This window comes from Heptranchias perlo, chromosome 35, assembly GCF_035084215.1.
Source record: "Heptranchias perlo isolate sHepPer1 chromosome 35, sHepPer1.hap1, whole genome shotgun sequence".
NCBI lineage: Eukaryota > Metazoa > Chordata > Chondrichthyes > Hexanchiformes > Hexanchidae > Heptranchias > Heptranchias perlo.
Window position 1 is genome coordinate 3273899 of NC_090359.1, and position 10495 is coordinate 3284393.

Genomic DNA, 10495 nt, shown 5'->3' on the forward strand with positions numbered 1-10495 from the left:
TGAAAGCCACGATTGAATCTGCCTCCACCACGACCCCTGGCATTGCATTGCATTTCCTAAACACTCACTGTGTAAAAAAGGTTTTTCCTCAAGTCACTTTTGATTCTTTTGCCAGTCACCTTAAATCTATGTCCTCTGGTTCTTGACCTTTCCGCCAATAGGAACAGTTTGTCTACATTTATTCTGTCAATACCCCTCATGAGCTTAAATAGCTCTATCAAATCTCCTCTCAATCTTCTCTCTTCCAAGAAGAACATGCCCAGCTTCTCCAGTCCATCCACGCCACTAAATTCCCTCATCCCTGGAATCATTCTCGTTCATCTTTTCTGCACCCTCGCTTAGACCTTCGCATTTTTCCTAAAGTGCGGTGCCCAGATCTGGACACAATACTCCAGTTGTGGTCGAACTAATGTTTTATAAAGGATCATCATGAATTCCGTGCTTTCGTGTTCTATGCCTGTATTCATAAAGCCCAGGATCCCGTATGCTTTTTGAACCGAATTCTCAACCAGCCTCGCTACATTCAACGATTTGTGCACTTTTCCCCCATATCTATCTGCTCCTGTACCCTTTTCGAATTGAGCCCTGTTATTTACATTGCTTCACCTCGTTCTTCCGACCACCGAGATGTATCACCTTGCATTTTTCTGCGTTCAATTTCGATATCCTCTTGAAGTCTATCACTATCCTCCTCACTGTTCACTATAATTCCAAGGTTTGTGTCATCTTGAAATTTGGAAATTGTTCCCTGGACACCCAAGTACAATTCATTAATAAATATCAAAAAGGGCAGTGGTGCGAGCACCGACCTGTGGGGAACATTACTGTACACCTCCCTCCAATCCGAAAAACAACCGTTCATCACTCCTCTCTGGTTCCTGTTACTGAGGCAATTTTGTATCCATATTGCTACTGCTCCTTTTATTCTATGGGTATCAATCTTGATGACAAGGCTATCATAAGGCACTTTATTAATCGCCTTTTGAAAGTTTACATACACCACATCAATCGCATTGACCTCAGCATCCTTCTCCGTTACCTCATCAAAAACTCTATCAAGTTAGTTTCATACGATTTGCCTTTAACAAAAGGCCAAATTTATACAAGGAGCTCGAACCTTTTTGATTGAGGCTGCGAACTTCCCACGAACAGGGATGGGATTCCAGGTGAGTTTTATTTGTTTCCCCAGAAGTTACAAACGAAAGGGACAAAAGTTGAGGTTCCACCGAGATTTGAACTCGGATCGCTGGATTCAATGTCCAGAGTGCTCACCATTACACCATGGAACCCATTTATTGAAACATGCGGCCCCCTTCCCTTCAAGGATACTGGGCTCCATTATCAGCATCGCCATGGCGCTGCATCATTGACTGCACGAGGCGACTGGCAAACGTCTGCCATCAGCAAAACTGCAAGCACTGGTCAATCCCAACCTGCCACTTTGGCCTTTTCTCATCCATACTTCCAGCTTCCCCACTTTCCCCTCTGATAAGTAAGGATGCTGAGCCAATCACACAGCTACTGTCAAATCCATCTGTTCCCTGGTTGCTGCTTCTGTTTCACACTGATCAGCGCAGCTTGTCTTGTTGAATAATCAGTTCATAAACATTGCAAGGCACTGATACATGAAGTTCGGGGTGAAAAGAAAACAGCTCGATTCTCACTGATGGATGTGGAGATGCCGGTGATGGACTGGGGTGGACAAATGTCAGGATTCTGACAACACCAGGTCATAGTCCAACAGCTTTATTAGAATCACAAGCTTGTGATTCCAGTAAAGCTGCTCGACTATAACCTAATGTTGTAAGACTCCTCACTGATTGAATCTGCGAACTCCCCACCAACAGGGAGAGCGAGATGCAACCAGACCGCTTCAACAACAGCACAGGATCCCCACTCTCGAATCCATCTGCTGCAAGCCGCTGTTTAACGGAGAAGCCACACGATGCCATGTCAAAAGCAACAGTTTCCGCAGTTTAGCGGTTATCACGTTCACCTCACATGTGAAAAGTCTCTGGTTTGATCGCAGGCGGGAACGTTATTTGGGAATTTGCTCTTGTGACAAGGGGGTGATAATTCGTTGTTCCTTTTAAATTTAGCAACGGCTGCACCACTTTCCTTGTGTCATAAACACTGAACATTTTAACCAGACTCTTAAAACACAGTTTTTGAAATGAGAACGGATGAAAGTTCATCACATGCAAAACACAATAACTTACTCACTCGGTAACCATGTTCGTATTTTCGTCAGCCAGTTTGCAGAACGTTATCGCTTCATTCATAGCGATTACAACAATTATTTATCTTTCACAGGTTTTCATCCGTTTCGTGCATTCATTTCATAAAGTTCATCACTGTTCTGTGAAAATTATTTTTCTGACCGGGAATCGACCCACACCGCGGCGGGAAAAGCCCCGAATCCAAACCACCAGATGCCGCGCAATGGGTCGACACGAAGAACAAATTAAAAAGCAGAAACAGAAAATGTTGAGAACTCTCAGCAGGTCAGACAGCATCTGTGGAGAGAGAAACAGAGGGAACCTTTCAGGTCGGTGACCTTTCATCAGAACTCGCTCCACAGATGCTGCCTGACCGGCTGAATGTATCCAACATTTTCTGTTTATATTTCAGATTTCCAGCACATTGCTTTTGAAATTAAAGTGAAGCCCAAGTTGATGAAAGTTGCACCAGTGAAAATCATGGGTGGATATTTAGAAGATGCGACATTAGGAAGGGCTGGACTGCGATTCGAACAGTCCTCCACCCAAAGCTCGGGGAAGTCATTGAAATTTCAAAGAGGACTTGGGATGGGAAAGGAACGACAGGCTCACGTGATTGGTCGTTGGTATTCGGAATGCACAAAATGCAGTCCCCACTGCTCTGATTAGCCGAATCAGAGAAATAGTAATTCACAACACAGGACAAATCCGTTTGATTTTAGTTTTGGAAAACATTTCACGACAGCAGCTGTCCACCATCAGTTTACTTTTCCAAACTGAAGGGTGTGAAGCTGGCACGAGTGATGATCTGTGCTGTATTATTTCTGAGCAGCGGACTCAGCTTGTCCATGAATGCCGACTTGATGGAAGGCGAAGTCCCAATTGGTAGAGGGGATCGGTTTCTCGAGCTGTGATTCATCATCATCTATTTCAGTAATATTCAGGTTTGATGAAATTGAGATGAGATGAAACGAGCAGGTCCAACGAGCCGGTCTGTAATACTACACGGCATCTACAAATTTGTCTCTTGCACTTACAGTGAAGCAGAGGGCAGTTTTCAATCTTAAACCAGCAAGTTGGGTGGCGCAGTAAGTAGTGTAGATGGGAGCAGAAAGTAGTGAAGGGACATTGATGATTAAATGAGAGGGAAAAACTATGACAGATGGAGTTCAATGTGGAGAAGTGTGATATAATCCACTTGGAACCTTAAAAAGATCTGAATCAGAGTATTTTCTATATGACGAGAAACTAGGAACTATGGAGGGGCAGAGAGGTTCAGAGGTCTATCTCCATAAAGCACTAAAAACTAGCAGACAGGTACAAAAAATAATTGATGGAATGTGAGCCTTCATCTCAAGGGGCTGGAATAAAAAGCGTGGAAGTTATGCTACGGATGCATTAAGCTATGGTTAGACCACATCTGGAGTACAGCATTCAGTTCAGGGCACCGTACCCCAGGAGGGACATATTGGCCTTGAATGGGGTGTAGAATAGATTCACCAGAATGATACTGGGGCTAAAAGGGTTAAATTATGAGGACAGGTCGTGCAGACTGGACGTGTAGTTTCTTGATTATCGGCGATTAAGGGGCGATCTAATTGTAATGTTTAAAAAGATAGGGTGGAGAGAGAGAGGCAATTTCCTTCGGGGGTGTCTCGAACAAGGGGGCTTAACCTTAAAATTAGAGCAGGGCCTTTCAGGGGTGATGTCAGTAAACACTTCTTCACATGAAGGGTAGCGGGACTCCCACACACTGTGCAGGGCTCAGGCTGTTTTTGGTCAGTGTGCTGAGTCCCACACACCCTGGGGGATTGGCTCAGTTACACATCTCCTGGCTCTCTGAAATGTTTCACTCATCTCAAATCTCCGCGGTCAGACTGCCGATTGTTTATTGATCAGGAAGATGGCTGGTAATAATCTGAGAGCCAGTGAAGTGGTGAGAACAGAGCAGCAGGGAATGATCCCAGAACAATAGGAGCCAGCAGCTCGCCGTCTGGTCCCTGTGTCAGGGACAATACACAACACCTCAGCTCCTGACCAGGAACAGAGAGCTGCTGTTAACGTGGCCCAGTCCTCGCAAACTGCTGGAATTGTCGGATGGAAAACACGCTTTTCGTCTCGGAGGCTGCTTTTGGGGCTCAGTGGCTCATCGAAAGAATGATTTCTATTGAAGAGCAGGGCTCTTCTCCATCACAGACTGATACTGCACAGTGCATGGCAGAGTAAAGCTCCCTCTACACTGTGCCATCAAACACTGCGGGGGCAGGTGCAACAAGGGTTAGATCAAGATTAAATCTCCCTCTATACAGTCACAGAGGATGTCATTTGTGACTTTGATAAGGGCCGTTTCAGATCTGTGGCAGGGGTGGAAACCTGATTGGACGGATGTGTGGGAAAGATGGACACGGATTTGTGAGGTGACAACACGTTCAAGGACTTGAGAGGAAAGGCAGGTTGTAGATGGTGTGGTAGTTTGCATGGTCAGATGTTCAAGGTGCGTCTTTTGAGAAGGAGGGTGATGACAGCAGATTTGATAGTGAGGAGGACAGTCCCTGAGTAGAGCGAACCGTTATCAGTGTCAGCTAACATGGGGCCAGGAAGGGAGGTTGGGAGTCCAACAGTTTGGTGGAAATAAGTTCGAAGCATTAGGAGGTGGGTCTCATGTTCAAAATGAGCTCAGAGAGGGCATGAGGAGAGAGAGGAGAGAAACTTTGTGGACTTGAGGAAGGGAGGGAAGTGGCAGAGGCAGCTGTACTGATGGTCTCAATCGTAGTGACAAAGAAGTCTCTGAGCTTCTCGCACTCACTTCGTTCAAGAAAAACTCTCCTCATCCCTCCGTGACTGTTTTCCAATTTATCTTAGATGTGTGTCCTCTGGTTATTGATGCTCCCATTACTGGAAACAGTTTTTCCTTATTTACTCTATCAAAACCTTTCATAATTGTGAACAGCTCCATTAAATCGCACCATAACCTTCTGGGTGTCGTCCCAGTGTCGTTCCTGGTGGCTTTTTCATCGGTTCTCATATTGTATACCGGTTCGGGCTCCTTGTTCGTATCCAATTAACGCGATTTCGACTCCAGTTGTTGGATTAGTCAACTTCTCGCCCCAGCCTTCCAATTTGCCTGCAGTGTGGGCTGTCGATGCTTTTTCCTCCCTCGCTTCCATGTCAGTCCCACAATCACACTGAGAAATGAGGCAGACCACAGCTATTAAAGTGACCAAAAACCCAAAACCAAAAGCTGAAGTGAAGCAGCAGTTCATGGCCAATTGTTTGACCACAATCCTTTTATCATTTACTGTAAAATCTGAGTCTCAGTGAAACACACACAGAACATTCTGGAAACACTCAGCCAGTCGGGCCCCATCTGTGGAGAGAACGGACCAATTAACTGAGAGCCTCGATGTGACGAGGAACGAGACTCGGCCACCTTTGAGAAAAAAAGAACTTTCACATCCTCAGGACATCCCAACTCACTTCACTGGAAGTTCAATCATTATCGTTTTAGAGGAGAACGCAGCAGCCTAGTTGTGTACAGCAAGATCCCATAAACAGTGATGAGATATTGAGCAGACCTCCTGTTTGTTGGGTGTTGATGGTTGAGGGAAGAATGTTGGCCAGGAAACCGGTAGAATTCTCTGATCTTCACAAATTCACACGGGACCTTTACACCTCGGAGCAGAAAGAAGGGACCCACATTAACCACCTCATTCAAATGACAGCACCTCTCACAATGTAGCTCCCTCTCAGCACGACACAGTCAGCCTGGATCACATATCCCAGAGCTGGAACTGGAGCTGGAACCCACACCCATCCAAACACCAGCCTGACTCTCTGGTATTACTCTCACCCCTGGCTAGTCATGAACCAGACTGTGCCACCCCCAGAGTAACTGATGACCACAGCCTCAGCTCCGGGTCCCGTTATGAACCATTGCCGCAGCCTGTTATCGCTCTTTGAAAGTGGCGTGGGATTCCCGCGTTCATTCTGTGATGTGCATTGGGGCAGTGGGACGAGGTGTATTGCTCTGGAATAGAGCCGGTACTGACTCGATGGGCCAAATGACATCCTTCCGTGCTGTGACCCTTCTATGATTCTATGATTACATGTGGGTTGAGAGGGATACATGGAAGTATTCAGAGATGGCCTTATCCATGATTGAAACGATCAGGAGCAGAGAGGCCACGTGAGATGGCAAGGTTCGAGGGGGTGGCCGTGAATATGCGTCGGGGAGTTTCTATGCAGGGAGAGATTAAGTGAGGATAAAGTATCACACCATAGACCTGTTAGCAAAATTGAAGCCCATGGGATTAAAGGGTCAATGGCAGCGTGGATACAAAATTGGCTCAGTGGCAGAAAACAGAGAGTAGTGTTGAACGGTTGTTTTTCAGACTGGCGGCAAGTATCCAGTGGTGTCCCCCAGGGCTCGGAATTAGGACCACTGCTCTTTTTGACATATATTAATGAACGGGGCTTTGGTGTACAGGGTATAATTTCAAAGAATTTGCAGATGACACGAAACTCGAAAGTGTAATAAACAACGTGGAGGATAGTGAAGGACTTCAGTAATACATAGACAGACTGGCGAAATGGGCAGAAACATGGTACATGAAATTTAATGCTTGGAATAGTGAAATGATACATTATGGTAGGAAGAATGGTGCAGAAGCTATGGTAAGAGAAACTAAATGGTGCAATTTTAAAAGGTGTGCTGGAATAGCGAGACCTCGGGTGCATGTACACAAATCTTTGAAGGTGGCAGGACAAGTTGAGAAGCCTGTTAAATAATCAAATGGGGTCCTTCTCTTTATTAATTGAGGCATAGGATACAAAAGCAAGGAATTAATACTAAACCTTGATAAAACACTGGATAGGCCTCAGCTGGAGTATTCTATTAAATTCTGGGCACCAAACATTAGGAAGGATGTCAAGGCCTTAGAGAGAATGCAGAGGAGATTTACTAGAGTGGTGCCATGGATGAGGGACTTCAGTTGTATGGAGAAACTGAAGAATTGGAGTTGTTCTCCTCAGATCAATGAAGGTTAAGGGGAGGTTTGATAGAGGTGTTCAAAATCATGAAGCGTTTTGATAGAGTAAATAAGGAGAAACTTTCCAGTTACAGTAGGGTAGTTACATCAAGGGTTAGATACAGAGCAAAGCTGCTCTGCACTGTGACATCAAACGGTGCCAGTGCAGCTACAGCACAGGTTAGATACAGATTAAAGCTCCTAGCAAAATGTCCCATCAAACACTCTCAGGGCAGGCACAGCACGGGATAGGTACAGATTAATTTTAACTCTGAACTGCCCCATTGAACATTCCCAGAGAAGGTACAGCATGGGTTATATGCAGAATGAAGCTCCCTCTACATTGTCAAATCAAACATTCCCAGGGCAGGTACAACACAGGTTAGATACACAAAATGCTTCCTCTACTTGAGTGTATTCAGGAGGAATTTCTCATTCAGTGTGTGGATGGCCCGACCAGAGATGGGGCAAACCTTGACCTCCTCTTGGGAAATAAGGAAGAGCAGGTGACAGAAGTATTAGTGAGGGATCATTTTGGGACCAGTGCTCATAATTCCATTAGTTTTAAGATAGCTATGGAGAATGATAGGTCTGGCCCAAAAGTTAAAATTCTAAATTGGGGAAAGGCCAATTTTGATGGTATTAGACAGGAACTTTCAGAAGTTGATTGGGAGAGTCTGTTGGCAGGCAAAGGGACGTCTGGTAAGTTGGAGGCCTTCAAAAGTGTGTTAACCAGGGTTCAGGGTAAGCACATTCCTTATAAAGTGAAGGGCAAGGCTGGTAGAAGTAGGGAACCTTGGATGACTCGGGAGATTGAGGCCCTAGTCAGAAAGAAGAAGGAGGCATATGACATGCGGAGGCAGCTGGGATCAAGTGGATCCCTTGAAGAGTATAGTGATTGCCGGAGTAGAGTTAAGAGAGAAATCAGGAGGGCAAAAAAGGGACATGAGATTGCTTTGGCAGATAAGGCAAAGGTGAATCCAAAGAGCTTCTACAAATACATAAAGGGCAAAGGAGTAACTAGGGAGAAAGTAGGGCCTCTGAAGGATCAACAAGCTCATCTATGTGCGGAACCACAAGAGATGGGTGAGATGCTAAATGAATATTTCGCATCGGTATTTACGATTGAGAAAGGCATGGATGTGAGGGAACTTGGGGAAATAAATAGTGATATCTTGCGGAGTTTATATATTACAGAGAGGGAGGTGCTGGAAGTCTTAATGCGCATCAAGGTAGATAAATCTCCGGGACCTGATGAAATGTATCCCAGGACGTTATGGGAGGTGAGGGAGGAAATTGCTGGTCCCCTAGCAGAGATATTTGAATCATCGACAGCTACAGGTGAGGTGCCTGAAGATTGAGAAGATTGTTTACGAAGGGCGGCAGGGAAAAGCCTGGGAACTAGAGACCGGTGAGCCTGACATATGTAGTGGGTAAGTTGTTAGAGGGTATTCTGTGAGACAGGATCTACGTGCATTTGGAGAGGCAGGGACAGATTAGGAACAGTCAGCATGGTTTTATGAGAGGAAAATCATGTCTCACAAATTTGATTGAGTTTCTTGAAGGGGTAACCAAGAAGATAAATGAGGGCTGTGCAGTAGACGTGGTCTACATGGACTTTAGCAAAGTCTTTGACAAGGTACCGCATGGTAGGTTGTTACATAAGGTTAGATCTCACGGGATCCAAGGTGAGGTAGCCAATTGGTTACAAAATTGGATTGACGAAAGAAGACAGAGGGTGGTTGTGGAGGGTTGTTTTTCAAACTGGAGGCCTGTGACCAGCGGTGTGCCTCAGCGATCGGTGCTCGGTCCGCTGTTATTTGTTATTTATATTAATGATTTGGATGACAATTTAGGAGGCATGGTTAGTAAGTTTGCAGATGACACCAAGATTGGTGTCATTGTGGACAGTGAAGAATGCTATCTAGGATTGCAACGGGATCTTGATGAATTGGGCCAGTGGGCCGATGAATGGCAGATGGAGTTTAATTTAGATAAATGTGAGGTGATGCATTTTGGTCGATCGAATCGGGCCAGGACCTACTCCGTTAATGGTCGGGCGTTGGGGAGAGTTATAGAACAAAGAGATCTAGAAGTACAGGTTCATAGCTCCTTGAAAGTGGAGTCACAGGTGGATCGGGTGGTGAAGAAGGCATTCAGCATGCTTGGTTTCATTGGTCAGAACATTGAATACAGGAGTTGGGATGTCTTGTTGAAGTTGTACAAGACATTAGTTAGGCCACACTTGGAATACTGTGTACAGTTCTGGTCACCCTATTATTGAAAGGATATTATTAAACTAGAAAGAGTGCAGAAAAGATTTACTAGGATGCTACCGGGACTTGACGGTTTGACTTATAGGGAGAGGTTGGATAGACTGAGACTTTTCTCCCTGGTGAGTAGGAGGTTTAGGGGTGATCTTATAGAAGTCTATAAAATAATGAGGGGCATAGATAAGGTAGATAGTCAAAATCTTTTCCCAAAGTTAGGGGAGTCTATAACGAGGGGGCATAGATTTAAGGTGAGAGGGGAGAGATACAAAAGGGTCCAGAGGGGCAATTTTTTCACTCAAAGGGTGGTGAGTGTCTGGAACGAGCTGCCAGAGGCAATAGTAGAGGCGGGTACAATTTTGTCTTTTAAAAAGCATTTGAACAGTTACATTGGTAAGATGGATATAGAGGGATATGGGCCAAGTGCAGGCAACTGGGACTAGCTTATTGGTAGAAACTGAGCGACATGGACATGTTGGGCCGAAGGGCCTGTTTCCATGTTGTAAACTTCTATGATTCTATGATTCTACTTCTACTCTGTGCAGATTACATCTCGCCAAATATTCCTGATGCACGGTGGCTTTGCTGGATACTCTGCTGATGTCTCTCCATATCTCTGCATTGAGTTGTACCGCTCACAATCGCCATATCCTGGTGTCTCTGCATCTCTGTACTCAGTTACACCGCTCTCTACCTCCCTCTGCTGGTGTCTCTCTGTGTCACTCGATCCGCTCTGTTCTGTGTGATCCAACTGGACAATGAGACGGCTGATTAATAACATGTGGTACAGTGACTCACACGGACAGAGAGAGACTGAGGCTGACTGAAGCATAGGGATATGTCCACACAGGCTGCAGACTGCACGGCGTTACAAGGCGACATGGGAATGGGTGGAAATCTGGGGATTTTCAAAGGAATTGGGCAGATGGGGAGAAAAGAGCAGAACAGATGGGGAGCATGGGGTGAAATCATCGGAAGA

At 45.4% G+C, this 10495-nt stretch overlaps 1 non-coding gene across 1 annotated transcript; it reads right to left on the bottom strand.

Moving 5' to 3' along the window:
• Positions 1 to 1217: 1217 nt before the first annotated feature.
• trnaq-uug (transfer RNA glutamine (anticodon UUG)) lies at positions 1218 to 1289 on the bottom strand. The gene has a single exon. It is a non-coding gene; the product is annotated as a tRNA-Gln (tRNA).
• Between the last annotated feature and the right edge of the window lie 9206 nt (positions 1290 to 10495).